The sequence below is a fragment of the Hoplias malabaricus genome, chromosome 5 (assembly GCF_029633855.1).
Source record: "Hoplias malabaricus isolate fHopMal1 chromosome 5, fHopMal1.hap1, whole genome shotgun sequence".
NCBI classification, from domain to species: Eukaryota; Metazoa; Chordata; class Actinopteri; order Characiformes; family Erythrinidae; genus Hoplias; species Hoplias malabaricus.
In genome coordinates, this window is record NC_089804.1 from 9245670 (window position 1) to 9267593 (window position 21924).

Sequence of the window (21924 nt, forward strand, 5' to 3'; positions counted from 1 at the left end):
TGTAAGATAAAATGACCATGTACGAACACTGACAGAAGAAGTGGAAAAGTTTGATTATAATATTACAGTGGAAACTCAAGGAGTAGAATGTATTAGGCAGCACGTGAAGAGTCGGTTTTTGAAACTGATGCTGGAAAGGGGTAGTTTTAAGAAGCTGATTAGACTTGACATGAATCTATAAACTTTAACATGTTTAGCTATTTGTGCTACAGCTGGTTTTCAGAGAGATCTGATTCAATGGGCTTGCCTTTGGTCCCCTCACTCAATAATGAGCCCATTCCCATTATATATGTAACAGAGAAACCTGTCACAAACTCACTAGATGTCCTTCCTTAGAACGCCTTTATGTTAGGTACTAATAAACACTGGGAAAACCTCAAAAAGACTTCTCAAAGCTGTTCAGATCATTATGTGTACCTAGTTTTCCTGCTGCTAACACATCATCTTCAAAACTAAGTGCTCAATTATTGCTTTTTACATCTTTCCCCTTGACAGATGCCACCATAACAGGATAACCAATGTTATTCCCTTCCCCAGTCAGTGGTTTTATCTTGTGCCTGACCATGTTGGTGTTTCTAATTAAGTGAATGGGGAGTGTACATCCATATGAATCATAGCGAGAAAAGCAAAAGAACATCCAAAACCAGACACATACTTTCAGTTCACAAAGACCTTTGAGAAAACAATCAGAGAAACAAATCCCGCTTGATATTTCTGGGCTTTCTCAGATGCTATTTAAGGTGAGAAGCATAAGTCTGTGTGAGTCATAAATTTAGGAAACAGCACCCCCATCTGAGGTTCAACTGTTCAAACACTTCTCCCATCCAAAGATCTAAAGACTTCTGAAGACTTTCCCGACAATCAAAACACACCCTGCAAATAGTACACTATATGGCCAAAACTTTGTGGACACCTGCTTTTCTGACTTTTCTTCTAAACTCAGGAGTATAGCTGCAGTAACAGATGTTTTTCTGGGGATTCTGAATCCTTAATTAGATGATAGAATATTCATATGAGGAATTGATGATTATCAGCAATTAGACAATTACTGAGGTCAGGTATTGATGTTGGACGATTTGTTCTTAATCACAAACACCACTCCAACTGATCACAAAAGTACAGATTTGTCCTTTTAAGTTCAGAGTGCACCTGCACTGAGATCTTTTTTGTTTTTGTTTTTGTTGTTTTTACTCCTCTTACTGATATCTGGCACTGAGCAAGGTGACTCTGGGTGTGTCCACCCTGGGTGCAGTCTGAAGTAGCTGAGTTCACTCATCAAAAGGAGTGTCTACAAATGTTTGGACATGTTTAGTTACATTACCTTCTACTACAAATTAAAAATGTTCTTCTATAAAGCTGCCAGTCTTGAGGAACTGAGGTTTTGTTCTGTCAAAACTGACAGAGAGTCTCTGGCATGTAATGCTTTGTCTAGTACAGGATTAAAACTATGTTTTATCTGGCATTCGAAATAAGTATATGCAACAAAACTGTTATTAAAGATGAGAGCAAAAGCCATGTGTGATGTCAAAATTCTTGATAATGAATGTGCTACTGCTTTAAAACACCATGAGCAATCTCAACAAGCTGGATATACCCGACGTAAATGAGTACTTTCCAAACTAGAAACTATTCACAGTGCATACCACAACGTAATTACACACTCGAGTCACACAGCTTAATTGTTAACTATCCTACCTGCTGCATGAGACTAGTTTTGTAAAGTCCATGAGTCATCATACATATATTAACTGGCATATGACATATATGTTACTGATATAATGATAATGCCGTACATTAAAGTAAATAAAATAAAATTTCTGTGGAGGTAGAGAACAGAGTTACACATAATTACAGGAAAATGTGAATGTAGAAGAATAAGAAAACAGCAAAGTGACTAACCATTTCAGTGTGAGGAAATTCTAATTGTCCACTAAACACACTCTGCTTCTTAAATGCAATTTGTATACATGTAGTCCTAAGTAAAACTTGTTATTAAAGCATGTAACTGGCTAAATATCATGTTTAGTTAATTTTATTAGTTAAGCGCAAATATGTTTCAAGTGTAACACAGTATTTTACATGTGACATGTTATTAGTAAATAACACATTTAGATTTTAAGGGTTTTATTTAAGGGTTTTATAAATAAATAAATAAAAAAGTTCAACTGTCTACATGCAGCATTCTTTATACTGTAGAAATGAGGCTTCATTATTCCTGAAGAAAATTGCAGTGTTATAGTACACAGACATAGAAATGCCTTATAAAACATACTCTTACCTTTAGTAGTTTCCCGTTCCGTTTGGCTCAACTATACTTCACTCTCTGTTACTCACACTTAGTCCTATAGCAAATGTGGACAAGCATGAACACAGCCGTGTAAACACCTGGAATCCAAAACACAGCCACAATATAACAAGCTTCTGACAGCCTACTGACAGCCAGAACCTGTAGTACCAGTGGTCAGGAGAGGTAACACAAGGTCTATGAAAACATGTAAAGCTGCGGGACTGCGTGCGCCTCTGTGTCACATTTCAAAAAATGATCTTCAAAGCAGCTGCTGTGAATGGGACAAATTGTTGGAGTGAGTCAGATAATACCTTGGATTTACACAGAAGGAAACACCTCCAGCTGAATGACTTGATAGCTGCAGCATGTGCAGGTTTGGGCTAAAAAGCTGGCACTGTGCAGTCTTATCAGTTTCAAACCCCAGTAGATGACCTTATAGATCAGGTCACATCATTTAGATGATGGAAACTGTAACTTTTCTGTAATCAAAGAAATCTCCCCCTCAAACGTTCTCTTAGAAGCTGCATTTTCTGCTTTTCACAATCCAAGCAATCCCACACATTCAACGATGCTGAGGCCTGGCCTCTGGGGGTGAACGGTCCATTGTTCTGAGAACACCAGCTGCTTCATTGTTTGTTTTTGCAATGTTTTTTCTTTTTAACTTTATTTTTAAAGCATGTGTCAAACCGGTAGCAGGTCAGAGTACTTTACAGAGAGGAAATACAGTTTGAAAGAAGTGCTTAAGGGAGGATAAACACAGAACAAATTATAGATCGACTTCATAGATCAAAGAAGAATAGCAAAAGATGAGTAGATTTAAGTGTGTACAGAGCTTTCCTGTCTAATTAAAGGTGGTACTGAGTTCCACAGTCTAGGGGCAGGACAACAAAGACAGCTCTTCATGTTTTCTGTATTTTATGAAAGGTATTTGCAGAAGGCCACAATATTTAGATGTAAGCTTGTGTACTTACTGTCTTCTTCTCGTTTCTCTGTAACACTCTCTCCAATAATGAAAGCATTAAGTGCTGTTTATCTGATGGTTACACTTTAATGACCATGACTTGCATCATATGCTCTTAAAACAACAGATGGTGGATCTACAACTTTAACCTTGGTTCTGAGAACACAAGCAGCTTTATTTGATCGGGAATTTCTTTCGTTTCCTCAGAATTAGCTTCTTCACCACTGCACATCCTTTCAGACCTATAGCATCGAGATATCTTCTAACAGCGTGAGGATAAATGAAAACAGCTGTGGATCTTCTTCCATATCTGAAATAAGAACAGAGCATCAGCTATCTGATGGTGACGGTTTTGATGGTGTGCCAGGTCTTGCACAGCTCTATCTTCAGCTTTAAAAAAAAAATAGATGTGTTTTCCTGTGAATTTGGCCTTGTATATACATGAGAATGATCTTACTTCTTTACTATCTAACTTCTTCAGAAATATCTCCAGAAAAAAATGATTAGACTCCATAATAAATAAAAGGTGTGTGATGATATATATATTTATATATATATATATATATATATATATTTTTTTTTTTTTTTTTTTTTTTTTTTGCAGAGGAATGAAAAAGTCCATGCTAATCTGGTGCTGCTATTTTGAGAAAAGTGCTATAGGCGTTAGGAAATGAAGTGAACACCAATGTTAGGTGCAGTCAAATTAGGCTGCGGACACACTAATCCCAGCTGAGCCACCGTGTCACCCTCTTGAGCTGCATACCGGAGTAACAGCGGCAGTTGGATGCGAAGGATAATGAGCTCAACACTGGCATTTTTCACTTCACCACCACAGTCAACGTGTTCAATTTATTTAACAGCCCACTGGTATCAATCATGCAGAAATACCTCTGCTTTAGACCTGCTGCAACCAGCTGTAGAAGTGCATTTGCATTGGTAGCATATGCCAAATTTATTTTGCACAGCATCTATACACACAGCATATTCCATGTATTACAATTTCACCACATATTCTTAGGCATTCCCTATCAGTTTGCAGCAGATGGGAGGAGAGAGAGAGAGAGAGAGAGAGAGAGAGAGAGGGGGGGGGGATTGCTGGATTGCTGATGTACTTGGCACAGATGGAAAGAGCGAATGGCAGCATCTTGGCCTCTGTCTTGCAGTAAACATTGCTGTTTGTCAGCGCTATTACACTGAGAAGCAGAGAAGGAAACCGTAAAAGAGTCAAAGTAAAGGTCCTCTCCAGGATTTCACTCCAACTGCTTGGCTTCTCTAATAACCTCGGACCACCCTGAGAGGTATCATGTCAGACAAAACGAATTTCTGGGAAGATGTTTCACTTTCTGTACCTGAATTTGACATCCCTACTAAGCAGGTTTTAGTCACAGTAAGTCTCAGGGTCAGAGAGACACGTAAACAAAGTCCTCTCCGGCCCTGTTCTGGACTCTTCTCTAGAGCTAGTCCTGCGCTGTTTACCTACAGACTACAGTGCATGTAATAATATAGAGGTCACTTCCTAAGTCTCAAATCTCACAAACTGATTTGGTATGAATGTTTTGTGTATCAAATGTACAGGGTCGGCCATTTATATGGATACACCTTAATAAAATGGGAATGGCTGGTGATATTAACTTCCTGTATGTGGCACATTAGTATATAGGAGGGGAGAAACTTATTAAGATGGGTGGTGACCATGGTGCCCATTTTGAAGTTGGCCATTTTGGATCCAACTTTTGTTTTTTCAATGGGAAGAGGGTCATGTGACACATCAAACTTATTGGGAATTTCACAAGAAAACAATGGTGTGGTTTTAACGTAACTTTATTCTTTCATGAGTTATTTACAAGTTTCTGATCACTTATAAAATGTGTTCAAAGTGCTGCCCATTGTGTTGGATTGTCAATGCAACCCTCTTCTCCCACTCTTCACACCGTGATAGCAACACGGCAGGAGAAATGCTAGCACAGGCTTCCAGTATCCGTAGTCTCAGGGTCAACTGAAGACAATGGTCTATGCTGTGAACATACAAGATGTGCAGCACCTGAAACTACGGATACTGGAAGCCTGTGCTAGCATTTCTCCTGCGGTGTTGCTATCAGTGTGTGAAGAGTGGGAGAAGAGGGTTGCATTGGCACAATGGGCACCCTGTAGTTTGATTCTCCTCTTCTGGACATAAGTAGAAAATGATCCAATGTTGCATTTCAGTGCTTGGTTCCCTTAGCATTAACACTGAAAAATGAGACATCAAACCAAAAGGTGTAAACAACGACGATAAAAAAAATCATATCATACGTATCAATTTTCTGAACCACATTGTACACTGGCAGAAGTCAGGTTAGTTAAATGTATCTCTTTGATATTGTAGAGCAAGCAGAAAGTAAAGCCTGCTTTTTTCTTGACACAGTGCAACATTTTTAACTCATGGACATTTGAGGATTACTGCCTTTTTAAAGTCTTCTGCATAATTGATGTGTGTGCGCTTATATATCAGTAAATGGCTCATTTTTAAATCGAAACTCGGTTCTATGAGTGCCTAGAACATCACAACCGATGACTAACCAGATCTCCAAGTTAAAGCAAATTCAGGACATTGTTTTTCCACAGTTCAAAGCAGGGGAGGCAACTGTTTAGTTTGTGTTTGGTCATTTTTTTGTGTTAACACTTCAGCCAAAGCGTTTCCAGACTGACCTGTTCAGTGAGTCTAGGGCTGTTTGTTCACATCGTAGCATTCACAGTTAATCTAATGAAACTCATTAACACAGCAATTGCAGCAGGATATATTGTAATTAAACTGAACACGACTGACAAATAAAGCTGCAATAACTGTACCCTTGCAGTGAAGAACCCTATATCAGACAAGTCCATGTTTCTGCAGGCCTGCTCACTTGTCCAGTTATGGCACTGGAGATGAGCATATGTTTAAATGTAAAAATAAATTCTTTACTGACTGCTTTTAAAAAGAGAGAAACAAACAACAGTGTTCCCTGTTTACGAGGCATTTAGAAATAATCATATACCGTATGGTTCTTCATTGCAAGGACTCATGTCTTTGAATGTGTCAGTCAGATGTGAATCTGCCTGAGGCACTCTGACTAAACAATTCACAGACCTGAGATTCTCTGAACACCAGTTTCATTTGGTGGGATCTCAACAATAAGTTGTGCAAGTCAGTGTTGTGTGAGGCACATACATAATTGAATGAAGATAAAAGAAAAAAACTACTGTTCCTCTTGTTCCATTTAACAAAACAGGTTCACAAATGAACCATTGATCTTTACTGCATTCAGTATTACAAAACAGAAAAAAAACAGATCCTCAGAGAAAGAATTCACCACATGCAACAAAAAACCACACCTGGAGCCTCTGCTTCCAAGTCAGTGAGATCCATAAAAGAGAACAATAGTCTACAAAATCAATGGAGGACTGTGCAATAAAGAAAATTAGAGAATAAAATGACACGTGGATACTAGGCACAACATGTGTGTTGTGTAAGCCTTCTCCTTCAGGTCCAAACTTGCGCAGGGATTTAATGTTGATTCACACTAATACATCTTCCAAATATCGTTATCTTTAGAGCATGCTACAACAAAGCTCCACTCATCGGGGAGACAAACTTTCTCATAAACTCATTCACACGGAGCGCTTATTATAAATACATAAGGAGATTATATGTTTTATGACAACTAATCACTGTTTATGATTTGGGACAGCGTTGCTAATTTTCCTTTATGTCTTGTTGTATATATATAATACGAACCGTAGCCAATGTACGACAAGATCCTGATTTGAATATACGGTTCCCAAATAAAAACAAAAAAACATGTCTTCAACTACTTTAGGAAGTTTGTCACATGCTCATGTCATTTACAGAAATGCTTCAAAGCATCCTTCACTGAAACAAAAAGAAAAAAGAAAAGCTTTGTGGAGACATTCCAAAACTTAGGAGTGATTCCATAGGAGAGGAGAATAATATGACACTGACTGAGAAAAGCCCTAAGGCAGGGGGCTGGTAGGAATTTCAGAACCACTGAAAACATTGCGAATGGGCCTCTTGCCAAAATTTAGGATCCGTCACACTCTAATCTGACATATTTTATAATTTAGTTTTTTATACTTCCCTAATTAATATTTTTATTTAGCATGCAGCATGATGTGAACATAAGGGGCATAAATATTAACAGCCTGAACGCATGTCAGTACAACTGGTCACCATTCTGAAAATTCTATGCTATGACAAACTTTTAAAGTGTAAAGAAACTCAAAATAATGCAAGGTTTCTGGTATAGAATTGTTCATTTTATATTTTGTAAACGATTCATTTTTCAGGTAGAATGGGTTTGATTCTAAAGTCTATACATTACAGCCCTCAGGCAAGAATGTTAATGATGCTTTCACCTACCTGTGTGATATGATTAAAGGACTAAGTGCATTTATATTGTTACAGATTTTTCAAACATGATTCACTAAGGAACCGAACTTGTTTTCTGAAGTCTGTCTAGTGCCAGCCGAGTAGCCGCCCATTGTGTATTTGTTGGATGAACAGGACTGTGTTAGGGTCTTGATGTCCACTGTCCACGTCAACACTGACTGAACTAATGACTGTCTGGGACGGGAATTACACCGTTGAAAAAAAAGTGGTGCAGTTCAGCCACATTAGCATTTTGGAGATGCATGAATGAATGTGTTTGTTCTAGTTTATGTGCCTCACTGACACCATTAACAGCAGGTCTACAGAGGGTTGGGTCACTGAGAGAGAGAGAGAGAGAGAGAGAGAGAGAGAGAGAGAGAGAGAGAGAGAGAGAGAGAGAGAGAGAGAAAGAGAGAGAATATTCAAATTTTTCAACTAAATCAAAACACAAAGTTAGACCGAATACAAGGTTCCTAGGCTCAACGTAAAGCAGCTACTCGCCTTTAGAGCCCGGTGTGACTCACTGTAATGACACCGCCTGAAGCAGCAGCTTTCTCAGAATGGCAAGTAATGTTTACACCCAGTCTGTGTGGTAAAAGGGTATCGAAACTGTGCAACTTCAAAGACTTCTGCCTTTCTTTTGTCACTCACAGGATATATATATATATATATATATATATATGTGTGTGTGTGTGTGTGTGGGTGTGTGTAATGGTTTTGTTCCATATCAACACACTAATTCTGTGACAAAAGTAGTCCTAATAGACAATGGCAGGTGAAACAAAGGGGTCCTGACTTGTAATAAAACCAGCATGTTCCTTTTTTAAAACCATTCCTTTCTTCACTGAGGTCAAGGTTAGCATTTATTTATGGTTAAGTTTATTTCAGTCCCCTTCCTGGATCAGGGCCTTGTCGTGGCGGAAGGGCTTGTGTGGTCTCATGACCTCCAGGGCTATGTCGTCGGGAGCTGTTAGCTCCCAGTAGGGTCTCCCATGGCGAACAGGTCTGGAGTGAAGATCCAGACAAACATGATCCAAAAGCATTCCTATGAGTACACACATTAAAATTCAGTGTACCCTGCCCGGGAAAGGGTTACCGGGACCTACCCCTGGAGCCAGGCCTGGGGGTAGTGTCCGACGGCGAGCGCCTGGTGGCTGGGCAGCCCACGTAACCCGGCCGGGCTCAGCCCGAAATGGCAACGTGGGAGGATCATGTAGGCTCACCACCCGCAAGATTCAGAGTAGGGGTGCGGTGCAATGCCCATCGGGCACAGAGCGGGGGCAAGGGGGCCCCTGGCGTCGTGGAACTTGTCAGCGGAAACTGGTTCTTGGTACGTGGAACATAACCTCACTGGGGGGGAAAGAGCCAGAGCTGGTGCGTGAGGTTGAGAGATACCAGCTAGATATAGTTGGGCTCACCTCTACACACAGTGTAGGCTCTGGAACCAAACTCCTCGATAGGGGTTGGTCTCTCTCTTACTCAGGAGTTGCACAGGGTGAGAGGCGACGGGCGGGTGTGGGGATACTCACAAGTCCCCGGCTGGCGCCTGTACAGCTGGAGTTTGTCCCAGTAAACGAGAGGGTCGCCTCAATGCGGCTCCGGCTTGCAGAGAGGAAAACTTTGACTGTTGTGTGTGCGTATGCACCGAACAGCAGCTCAGAGTATTCGGCCTTCTTGGAGGCAGTGACTGGAGTTCTAGAGGGGATTCCATGCACTGACTCTGTTGTTTTGCTGGGGGACTTCAATGCTCACGTTGGCAATGACTGGGAAACCTGGAGAGGAGTGATTGGGAGGAACGGACTGCCTGATCTAAACCCGAGTGGTGTGATGTTGTTGGACTTCTGTGCTAGCCATGGTTTGTCCATAACGAACACCATGTTCGAACATAAGATTGCTCATAAGTGTACTTGGTACCAGAGCACTCTGGGCCAAAGGTCAATGATCGACTTTGTGGTTGTGTCTTCTGACCTGAGGCCGTATGTTTTGGACACTCGGGTAAAGAGAGGGGCTGAGCTGTCAACCGATCACCATCTGGTGGTGAGTTGGATCCGATGGCGGGGAAAGCTGCCGGACAGACCTGGTAAACCCAAACGTATTGTGAGGGTGTGCTGGGAAAAGCTGGCAGATGACTCTGTCCGGATGGATTTCAACTCTCACCTCCGAGAGAACTTCTCACATGTTCCGGAGGAGGTAGGGGGAATGGAGTCTGAATGGACACTGTTCCGGACCTCCATCGTGGAAGCGGCTGCATGTAGCTGTGGTCAAAAGCTTGTCGGTGCTTGTTATGGCGGCAACCCAAGAACCCGTTGGTGGACACCAGGGGTGAGGGAAGCTGTCAAGCGGAAGAAGGAGGCTTTTCGAGATTGGCTAGCTCGGGGAACTTCAGATTCTGCGGATGGGTACCGGCAGGCGAAAAAGGCTGCAGCTGTGGCAGTTGCTGAAGCAAAATCCAGAGCATGGGAGGAGTTTGGAGAGGCCATGGAGAATGACTTCCGGGCGGCCTCAAAGAGGTTCTGGAAAACACTCCGACAGCTCAGGAGGGGGAGGGGGGACACTGTCCAAGCTGTGCTCAGCAAGGATGGTGAAACTCTGAACTCGACTGAGCGTATTGTCGGGCGTTGGAAGGAGCACTTTGAGGAACTCCTTAACCCGAGAGACATGCCTCCTGTACAGGAGGTAGGGCCAGAAGTGTCTGGGGGGTCAGATTCCATTTCCTTGGCTGAAGTCACTGAGGTGGTGAAAAAGCTTCGCAGTGGCAAAGCTCCAGGAGTGGATGAGATTCGCCCAGAGTTACTGAAGGCACTCGATACTGTGGGGCTGTCTTGGATGACACGCCTATACAATATCGCATGGACCTCGGGAACGGTGCCTTTGGATTGGCAAACCGGGGTGGTGGTTCCTATTTTCAAAAAAGGGGACCGGAGAAAGTGTGCCAATTATCGTGGCATTACACTTCTCAGCCTCCCGGGGAAAGTCTATGCCAAGGTGCTGGAAAGGAGAATCCGTCCGATAGTCGAACCTAGGATATTGGAGGAACAATGCGGATTTCGTCCTGGCCGTGGAACTATGGACCAACTCTTTACTTTTGCACAGATGATTGAGGGGGCGTGGGAATTTGCTACTCCACTCTACACATGCTTTGTGGATTTGGAGAAGGCATATGACCGTGTTCCCCGAGAGATTCTGTGGGAGGTGCTCCAGGAGTATGGGGTGCCAGGGTCGCTTCGGCGAGCCGTACGGTCCTTGTACTCTCAGAGTTTGAGTTGTGTTCGCATCCTTGGTAGTAAGTCAGGCTTGTTCAGTGTGGGCATTGGACTCCGTCAGGGCTGTGCCTTATCTCCACTCCTGTTCCTGATATTCATGGACAGGGTGGCGCGGCGTAGCCTGGGGCAGGAGGGCTTCCGTCGAGGATCTCGGGAGGTGGCATCTCTGCTTTTTGCGGACGATGTTGTTCTTCTGGCTTCTTCGCACGGAGGCCTCCAGCGTTCACTTGAGCAGTTTGCAGCCGAGTGTGAAGCGGTCGGTATGCGGATCAGTACCTCCAAGTCTGAGGCCATGGTTATCTCCCGGAAACAGATGGCATGCTCCCTTCAGGTAAGGGGTGAGAACCTGCCCCAAGTGAAGGAGTTCAAGTATCTCGGGTTCTTGTTCACGAGTGATGGGAAGAGGGATGGTGAGATTGACCGTAGGATAGGTGCAGCGTCTGCAGTAATGCGGTCACTGTACCGCACCGTTGTGGTGAAGAGAGAGCTGAGCCATAAAGCAAAGCTCTCAATTTACCGGTCAGTCTATGTTCCCACTCTCACCTATGGTCATGAGCTCTGGGTAATGACCGAAAGAACAAGATCGCGGATACAAGCGGCCGAAATGAGCTTTCTCCGACGGGTCGCTGGGCGTACTCTCCGTGATCGGGTGAGGAGCTCAGTGACTAGGGAGGAGCTCGGAGTAGAGTCGCTGCTCCTTCGCATTGAGAGAAGTCAGTTGAGGTGGTTTGGGCATTTGATCAGGATGCCTCCTGGACGCCTCCCACTGGAGGTATACCAGGCACGTCCAACTGGAAGGAGACCCCGGGGTAGACCCAGGACACGCTGGAGGGATTATATCTCCCAGCTGTCCTGGGAACGCCTTGGGATCCCCCAGGAGGAATTGGTGGATGTTGCAAGGGACAGAGACGTCTGGGCTTCTTTGCTCGCCCTGTTGCCACCGCGACCCTGAAATGGAGAAGCGGAGAAGAGAATGATGATGATGATTTATTTCAGTCCAAAAGACCATCAGGATCATAATTAATGGACAACATTTTAAGAATAAAAAAAAAAGTTAAGAATAAGTATTTATCCTGTGAGGTTACTCTAAAAAAGGTAAATAAAAAAGTATAATGCAATGATGTGTAAACCTTTTAAATGCTGTATTTAAATGAAAACAGTACAAACACGACATTATAAATGTTGAACTTTGAAATGTTATTGTTTTTTGAAAAATATTTGTCCATTTTGAATTGAATGCCAGTAATATGTTAAAAAAAAAACTGTGATGGGAAACAAAGGACTGGTAAAACTGTGTAATGCTACAAAAGGTATATTAGATAAATGGCAACAGGTCAGTGACAAGACCTCAGGGGCTGAGTCTTTCAGAAGTGAATATTTCACCGCTCTATGAAAAAGGCTGCATTTGCAAAGAGTGCCACAATTAAAGAACCAATGTAAAATAGAAACGAACCTGGGGATTTTGTCATAAGCCATGTGTAATATTATTAAAAGATTCAGAGATTCCAGAAATATCTTGTTGTGCGCCTGCACATGGCCCAAAAATAAACAAGGTTTCGATTTGATACCCTTAGCTATTGCAAAAAGTTGGTCAAATCCTTTATAAACATACATTAATTTACTGTCAGTAACCACCTATCCAGTCCAGGGTCGCGGTGTGGCCGGAGCCTACCTGGAATCACTGGGTGCAAGGCAGGAACTCACCCTGGAGGGGGCGCCAATCTTTCGCAGGGCAACACACACTCACACATCTACAGACAGTTTTGTAGTCAACAATCCACCTACCAACGTGTCTGTGGGAGGAAACCGGAGCACCCGGAGGAAACCCAAGCAGACACAGGGAGAACACACCAAACTCCTCACAGACAGTCACCCGGAGTGGGACTAGAACCCACAATTAGAGCTGTGTGACTGCAACACTACCTGCTGCACCACCATGCCGTCCTATAAAACTACATGATTTAACTTACTGAAGGACTGTTCACTCAAATGTTTACTGGATCATTATGACAAATAATACTGGGCTACTGAAACTGTATCTCAATTAAAATGATCTACGCTTCATTTTTATCGAGTATTCATATACAAATCTTTACATACAGGTATCTCTGGTATCTCTGTGCTAAACACAAACATGTACATACTTAATAAACCTACATTTTGGTGCAGCATATAAACAAGTGTGAAATTTGGTTTTAGTGTACAGCACTTTGGCTGACACTGTATGACTGAACGTGTGTGTGTGTGTGAGAAAGTGAGAGCAAGAACCGTGGTACCTGAGAACCCCTCAAGGCCTTCAGGGGCAATAACCATATGTGACATAGAGTTTGCCACCTGTAAAAACTTGTCAAGCATAAACAGATATTTAAAAGCCACAGAGTAACAGCTTCAGTCTTCCCTCAAAACAATCCTCACAGACACAGAGCGGATACAGCACATCTCTGGGAGTGACAGGAACTGTAGATGTGTCAACCTGTAATTATTTTCAAATTTCAGCTTTCACATCCTTTAAATCATGAGTTCGGTGTTGACCTGTCCAAGCTCCACCCATAAACTTTTTTTTCCTGCCCTCCTTGACAAAGCAGTACATACAATATGTGGCTGAATATGTACTTTACCTAATGTCGGACTGCTCTGCTGCTGTGAAGGCATCTAAGTCTTTTTGGACGATGTAACAATGGTGTTAGAATTTAATGGTGGTTAGTGTGGGCTAATACTGATGCTGGATAAACCAAATATAATGCATTGATGCTCTATCACTCCATAAAATGCCTTCCCACGTCCCCTTCCCACACACTCCAGCCCTGGGGGCTTTATTCCCCTGCATTCAGTGCTTCTGTTTGAGAATGGTGACCCTGGGCTATTGTGCTGCTTCTCTAGTCTATTTCATGCTTTTCTACAGACAACATACAGTATATATATCCAGATATAAAATTTGAATAATATGTATTAATACTCAAGTATTCAAATAAACATCGGCTCTAGTTCTAAAATCATATACTTGAAAAATCTAAATGTTGTCAGATCAAAAATCAAAATATGCTTTTGCTTATTAATGTAGAATCCATACACAATAATTCAATCATTAAATTTGAAGGGGCGTAGCAGGTAGTGTCGCAGTCGCACAGCTCCAGGGGCTCAAGTCCCAGGTGAATGTCTGGGAGGAGTTTGGTGTGTTCTCCCGTTTCCTCCCACAGCCCAAAAACACACGTAGGTAGGTGAACTGGCGACTCCAAAGTGTGCGTAGGTGTGAGTGAATGTGTGAGTGTGTGCTTGGATCCAGTGATTCTGGGTAGGCTCCGGACCCACCGCGACCCTGAACTGGATAAGTGATAGAGCCCCTCGGCATTGATCTGAGAGGCAGTAGAAATACGTTCTCTGGAATAATGGCACTTCATCTAATACCTGTGGTAAAATTGGTAGTGTCATTGCCACACAGCTCCAGGGTCCTTTTCAAGCCCTGCCTCGGGTCACTGTCTGTGAGGGTTTTGTTGTGTTCTCCCTGTGTCTGAGTTAGTGCTCCAGTTTTCTCTCACACTCCAAAAACACGTTATTCAAAAGTGCCCATAGATGTGAGTCTAATGCTCTGTGGTGATTCTGGGTAGTCTCCAGACCCACTACAACCCTGAATAGGATGAAGGGGTTACAGAAAAATAATGAGTGAATGAGTGTGTGTGTGTGTGTGTGTGGGTGGGTGTGGGTGTGTGTGGGTGTGTGTGAAAGCCCTACTATTCTAAATGTCCATTCTTTTGCCCCTTCAGTATTTTTGAGCTTAGAAAAATCCCCCTGATTATTCATACAGCAGCATGTGAATGACATATTCAACAAAGTATGTTAATGGAGTTATTTTTGTGACTGCTGTGGCTTGTGGCTAACTCTTTTGCATTTTCTGTCCACTGTATGACATAAAGCTTGTCTCTGAGAAACTGTTACATTGTTAAATGTGGGCATTGTGCCGTCTAGATGACACACAGAGCCAAAGGTGTCACAAGCTTGTGAGAGGGAAAGTGCTGTAATGGGGGAGTTCAGATTTCTGTGGCATTCCTGGGTTATACACAGAAAAGAGGGACCCCGTGTGAGCGAATTAATTTACATATGAATCACGTTCACAAATGGTGGAGAAAGCAGACATCTGATGAATGGGTGAGGAATGATAACAGAAGAAAAGGGGGGAAACAAATCATTTTTTTTTAAATCATTGTAGCATAACATTGGTAAAATAACACATTTTTTGGGTTTTCAAAGTTAACACATTCTCAACAGGGAATGATCTTGCACCATATGGCCTAGAAGTTTGTAGAAACCTGTTCATCCAGCCATTTTTCTGAAATGAAGGGAATTATTAGGGAGTTTGTTCCCCCCTCTTCTATAAAAACAGCTTCAGCTTTTCTGTGGAAGCTTAATTTTAAATGTTGGAAAGATTCTGAGAGAAATTGAAGTTGATCAACATTTAGTTCTGGATTATTTGAAAATTATGAATATCTGTGTGGGGCGGCATGGTGGTGCAGCAGGTAGTGTCGCAGTCACACAGCTCCAGGGACCTGTAGGTTGTGGGTTTGATTCCTGCTCCGGGTGACTGTCTGTGAGGAGTTGGTGTGTTCTCCCTGTGTCTGCGTGGGTTTCCTCCGGGTGCTCCGGTTTCCTCCCACAGTCCAAAAACACGCGTTGGTAGGTGGATTGGTGACTCAAAAGTGTTCGTAGGTGTAAATGTGTGTGTGTCTGTGTTGCCCTGTGAAGGACTGGCGCCCCCACCAGGGTGTATTCCCTGTTTGCGCCCAATGGTTCCAGGTAGGCTCTGGACCCACCGCGACCCTGAACTGGATAAGCGCTTACAGATAATGAATGAATGAATATCTGTGTCTACAGGAGTGCATTTGGGAAAGATTCATGGAATCACTGGGCGCATTGAGGGAACACACCCCCTAGAGGGGGTGCCATTCCTTCTCCAGGTGATTGTCTGTGAGGAGTTGGTGTGTTCTCCGTGTCCACGTGGGTTTCTCTGGGTGCTCCGGTTTTCTCCCACAGTCCAAAATCACACGTTGGTAGGTGGATTGGTGACTCAAAAGCGTCCGTAGGTGTGTGTGGGTGTGTGTGACCCACCGCACCCTGAACTGGAAAAGCAGTTACAGACAATGAATGAATGACAATATTTTGTGGACACTTTCAGGGTTAAATAGCACATAAACCATCACTCTGCAAAGGAGCAGAATTACACCTATAGAAACGCACATTACCATGTCATGTTTGACCAGCAGTCCTGTTGTAAGACAGAACAGTAGCTAGTCTCTATCATTAAATGCAGCACTATGAATGCAAATCAAGTTTATTTCTTACATTAGTTTTGACATTATTAGAATTCCTGTGAGTGAGCAGAGAGAACATGGGACTCCCTGGTATGTTTACGCTCTGTGGACAGCTTTGTTAGAATTCTAAAACAGAAAAAAAAACATGTACTGACCTGTCACAAAAGGATCTCACTATACCTGGCACGCTCTTGTACTTCCGTGTTCTGTACTAAGCGCAACCCCTCGTTGGCTGTGGGTAAGATAACCACCCTGTAGGTCCTCGGCCTTTCAGCAGCATCGGTGCATGGCTGCTATATTACCACCAACGTTCTCTCAGCGTATTACACCCGAGGCAGAGGAGCTGTGCCAAAAGAGCAGATAGCAAGGGAAGGGGATGAGTCAGTGATAAATGGAAAACTTGTTTATGTCATGTCACAGCTTCTGGGGAACACTGTTGACTGGAGGTATTTTGGGTCTTCAGTGTGTGGCTACAGAAGGGAGAGGGTAATCGTGGGGTTATTCTAAATTGGGAGACACAGGGAGGGCTTTGTTGAATGGGAGTAATGTGGTTGAATTGAGTGAAGTGCCCTCCAAGTGGCAGCAAAGCATGCCCATATTCAGCGGGAGGAATGTGGACAATCGGTGCGGTCAATAGCAAAAGGACTGTTCAAGAGAAGGAGAGGAAGACAACAAACAGGAAGGTCTTGTATGTGCATGTGTTGAACAACACATGTTTTATACGTGTTGAAGCATTGCTGTGAGGATTAGAGGAATTCAGCCTAAAGAGCCTCAGTGAGCTGAGGTACTGTTGTTGGACGATAGGTTCTATATCATGAATGCAAGTCCAGCTAATCCCAAAGATACTGGATGGAGCCCCATTACTTCAGATAGCACCTTCCTCTTGCTTCACTGCTCATGTTGTGGGGTGTTTTAACCCTAAATGATGCTTGGCATTGGGTTTAGTGAACGTAAGCTCGTGCATTTGTTCCATAGCATCCCATTTCATTTTGGGTTTTGCTATGGGAATACAAGCTGCCCTAGCACAACTGAATCACAGCAGCTTCTACACTGTGTGTACATTAAATCAGCTGAATTCAGTAGTTTATATTTGGATCTAAAATACTTTGATATATAGGGTATGATTTTATTTTATTTTATTTTATTTGTACAAATTTCACTTACCAATTTGCCTCATCACATAATCACATAATGATATTTCCATTGCAACCTGGACCAAAACAAAAAGCAGTAGAAGTGTGACTCATGTCAGGGGCGATTCTAGAATCAGAGCTTTAGGGCTGAGAGCAGCACATCCACACACATCATGGTTCATTATAGTGGCTGAACACTGGCTTGCAGTGTGGAATTTCCTTAGCAGCCCCTGAGGACACTTAGGTCTCACTGTGATCACCACAGCGTGATGCTGTCAGTGCTTTAGACAAGACCCGTGTGAGAGATAAGCATGTAAAGACAAGCCTTCTACTGCTAAGCCCTAAAAACAATCTTTATGCAACCTTTATGCAACTCAAAACATGGGCTACAAACCCTTCCCCTTTCTGTAGCTTAACCAGCCGTTATATTTTTAAATAGTTCAAGTATTGCACTGGCAAGGACAAATTCCTTGTTTATATGTAGCTACATGATGCAGTAAAATGGTTCTGAATCAGGCCGCGTCTTAACGTGTACTTACCCAGAACTTACAATGTACCTTCATGTGTTGTATTTTCCCGTGATATAAATTGTATTTAACCGGTACTTACAGTGTACCTTCCCATAACTTCATTATATGCGTCAGTAAGACACTTACCAGCCCGCGTTTTAACGTGTACTTTCCTGGCACTTACAGTGCATCTCCTCGCTTTTTATGGTGTACATTCCGGAGTTTTAAGGAAATTTACCTCATAGTGTACCTTCACATAACCTACAGATTCTTTATATGAAATGGTAAATATCAAATACTTACGGGTTCTTTAAGGTACTTAAATATTGCGGACTATAAATGTAATTTCCGATATTTTACCATGTGATTTCTCAGAATTGAAGGTGTAGGTTCTGTGTATGACAGTCATTGTTTATGTTTTTTTCAGCGGGAAAGCTTCACTCACTTTCCAGGGACTTATTATTTTTCTAATAATTATTTCTGAATGTAGTTCATGTAGTTCACAACAGTGAATAAATAAATAAATAATACAAGAAAAAGTTGTCCAAATGGACGGAGTTTCAATAGCCTTCCCGTGAGGGAAGTAGGCCGTTTCCCCCCACTCACCGTGTTGAAAGAAAGTATATGGCTCGGCTCCTAAATTTTAGGCCTGAAAATGTATTATATGTTCTAATTGTCGACATAAATCATCTTAATCCACTTATTTCCGACATCTAGAAATATATTGAGTAGGTGTTGTGCAATTAAATCGTTGTTTTGTTTAAAATGTTTACTCTTACTCGCCATTTAGTCCGAGGTGATTTAAGATGGAACGTAAATTGTGAAGTGAGATTACAGGTACTGATTGTTTGTAGAACATTGTTTTGTTTTTTGTTTAATATAATTATCTTAAATTGATACTTGTTGACATTGTTTAACCATCTTTTGTGCACTTTGTGTAGACAAGGAAAATAAATGCTCCACATTACTGTGATGTGTGGGTCTTCTAGTGATGGGAATTTTGGCTCTTTTTGGGGAGTCGGCTCTTTTGGCTTGGTTCTTCATAAAGGGCCGGCTCTTTCGGCTCCTAAATGGCTCTTTGTTTTACCACTTATTTCCACTGGTACAGAACAATATTACCTACATTTTACATGACTATATGGACAAAATATTATTGTTCAATATTAAAAAAATAATAAATAGTGTTGAAATGGCCAATTGTTTTTATGGCTGTCTTGTAATAACCCACTGATTGCACTCACACATTCAATTGTATAAATAACTGGATTTTTATTTAAACACCTTAATAAAAAATCACTTGTAAATTCTGAAATATAGCCAATGGAACCCAAAAGTTAGGTATTACAAAATAGCTTATTAAATTAAATAATCATCCATTTCTGGGTAATAAACAAATACTCTGCAAAGTGCAAAACAGCAGCATTCAACGGTAGTGATTAAAACAACCACAACTGTCAACAAACATTTAACTGATTTAACATTTTCTTCAACTATTTTTTGGAAGGCAGATTGGCATTCAGGAAAACCAAGTGTCTCAGGTTGGAGGGTTGGAGCTTGCTTGTTGTTCTCTGGTTGGTTGAATGACAAGCCTTAGAAAAAAATGGCTCTGTCTTGGGAACCGGCTCTCATCGTTCACTTACAAGAGCCGGCTCTTTGAACCGGTTCGTTCGCGACCGACACATCACTAGTGTCTTCAGTCCAATGGCAGAGCAGACGTCTGAGAAGATGCACCAAGTGTCAGGGACGTACTACATGTAAAACCGCGGGCCTTTAAGTATTTTAGATGTACGCTGTAAATGCACTTTAAAATGCGAGAAGGACGTACGGGACGTACTCATAAAACATATAATTTAGATTCACTGAAATGTAAGGGAGATGTGGGAAGGTACACTGTAACTAACTTCAACTTTAAATACACGTTAAAACACGGGAACGTACACCATAAAACGTGTGAAGATATGCAGTAAGTTTTTAGATACAAGTGTGCTATGATGTATAAAAGAATGCTACATGCAAGTACCCAGCTTTTATGTGTACCTATTTTTACTTTAAAAGGCATGTTTTAAGGTAAGACTTGTCCAAATATTTGCATAAAACTGTGTTAAAATGACACAGAAGGAATTATTTGCATCTCTGTAGACACCTCTGCAACAGGCAGGATATTCAAATATTGTCCACCCAGTTCTCAGAGGCTATCTACGGCGATCAAACTGCAGCTACGATGAAATGCATTCAATATGGGGAGGACTTATAAAGCCCACATGAATGTCATGAATATAAAACACCAAATGTTAATAAACGGTTGCCTCAGGGACCAAATTATGTCTTAGAAAAGCAGGTGTTTTCATTTACTGTTCATCATTATGATACAAAGAAGGGCACCCATCAATCAAATCCAGCAAAGCAAATGCCATTAAAGTTTGCTTTCTAATTTGAATGTGTAATACGAATGGTCTTTTGATAATTTTCAGAAAATTGGACAATATGACCATTCACATTTCACTTCCCAGAAAGACCTCATCTTAACATTCTTAAACAGAATTACAGCCAAGTGTAAAATAAATAAATAAATAAATAAATAAATGCAGGTAATACCAAAACGCCTGCCATTACTCCACTAATCGCACTGAGTTCATTCCTGTGAGTGAGCATAGCCTCTGGCCTAGGTGGAAACCAGCCACTGCATTTAAAAAGCTTTAAGAAGATGCTCAGCCTTCAGAGCCCATTGTGCTTAACTCTCTGTTTGTGGAGTACACACTGACGTTCTGAAAAATGCTCCAAATCCCCTATTAGAACTGCATTCACACAGAGGGATTTAGTGCTCAGTCCACATAAGTAATCTCAATGCAGACATCACCTAGGGATACATTTTTGAAAACAGTCATTAAGTTTGGAGTCATTAAGAAAATGCATTTTGTGGCCCCTCCTGTGGTAATAAGACTGGATATTTGGCCATAACCTGGGCTAAAAGACATTTGAAGAAATTTGTTCTCCGCATTTAACACAATCCGTGCAGTGAAACACACATTTACACAAACACTAGTGAACTCTAGGGGGCAGTGAGCACACATGACCGGAGCAGTGGGCAGCCCTGGCCACGGCGCCTGGGGAGCAGTTGGCGGTTAGGTGCCTTGCTCTTAAGTCATGACCTGCCGACTCTGGAGATTGAATCAGCAACCTTCTGGTTACAAACACAGTTTCCTAACCACCAGGACACGGCTGTACCGTGGAAGCAGTTCCTTTGAAGGAGATAACTTTGTAGCTGTATATCTAAACTCCAGATTATGAGAAGCGATAACTGTGTCTGCAACATATTACATAAATGCCAAATTCAGGTATGTTCAAGTTCGGAAAGTCTGTATTCTGTATTTACAAATTTTCCAACATTTCTTCTGATATCAAGAGTACCAATAGAGGTGTTCTCCTTAGGTTTGTCTCACTTTGATTCAGTAACAGCGTGTATTCTTCTGAGAAGTCTTCAGAGCTGAGAGGATTTGATGATAAAGGAATGTAACTGAAGAGTTACTGATGTTGGATGATTAATTTTGGATCACAGATGTCAGTCCACCTAATCTTAGAGGTAAGAAGCAGAGCTCTATCACTCCCTCAGTGCCAAGGAGCTTCATACCACTCACTCGTTATAGAACATGGGGCTCATATCTTAGGCGTATGGGCAGCAGTTTCAGACAAACTGCTTTTCTATGGCAATGATACAAGCTGTGTTTGCACAACTGAGCATCTGGCTTCACAGTGGGTGCACTTTACAATAGCTCTGGTTCTTATTGACAAACAAATTTCCAAGTGAATCCAGGAAAAACCTGGGCAGAATGCAACTTTACATAAGGGCCATTGGTAGTAGATCAAGTTGCTTCCATTAAACCATAAGTAGTTTCTAGATCCTCAGCATGACTGCGACAAATGACTGCGTAGAGGACTAGAGTAAGACTAGGTCAGTATGTTACATGAGTGTCCCAGTCATAGCCATGTTTTACTTGCATACAAAAACATCACAGAGCGATGTGGTGTGGCAAAATGCAGTGAAATAAAATGCATGTGGTCA

The 21924-nt window shown here is 42.0% G+C and overlaps 1 protein-coding gene across 2 annotated transcripts in view; it reads right to left on the reverse strand.

Annotated features, from left to right (window-relative positions):
* chl1a (cell adhesion molecule L1-like a) overlaps positions 1 to 2389 on the reverse strand; it is a 58144-nt gene extending 55755 nt beyond the window's left edge. For both annotated transcript variants that reach the window (XM_066671895.1, XM_066671894.1), the window contains exon 1: positions 2279 to 2389. The gene's annotated coding sequence lies outside the window, so the exon portion shown is untranslated. The remainder of the gene's footprint in view (positions 1 to 2278) is intronic.
* Between the last annotated feature and the right edge of the window lie 19535 nt (positions 2390 to 21924).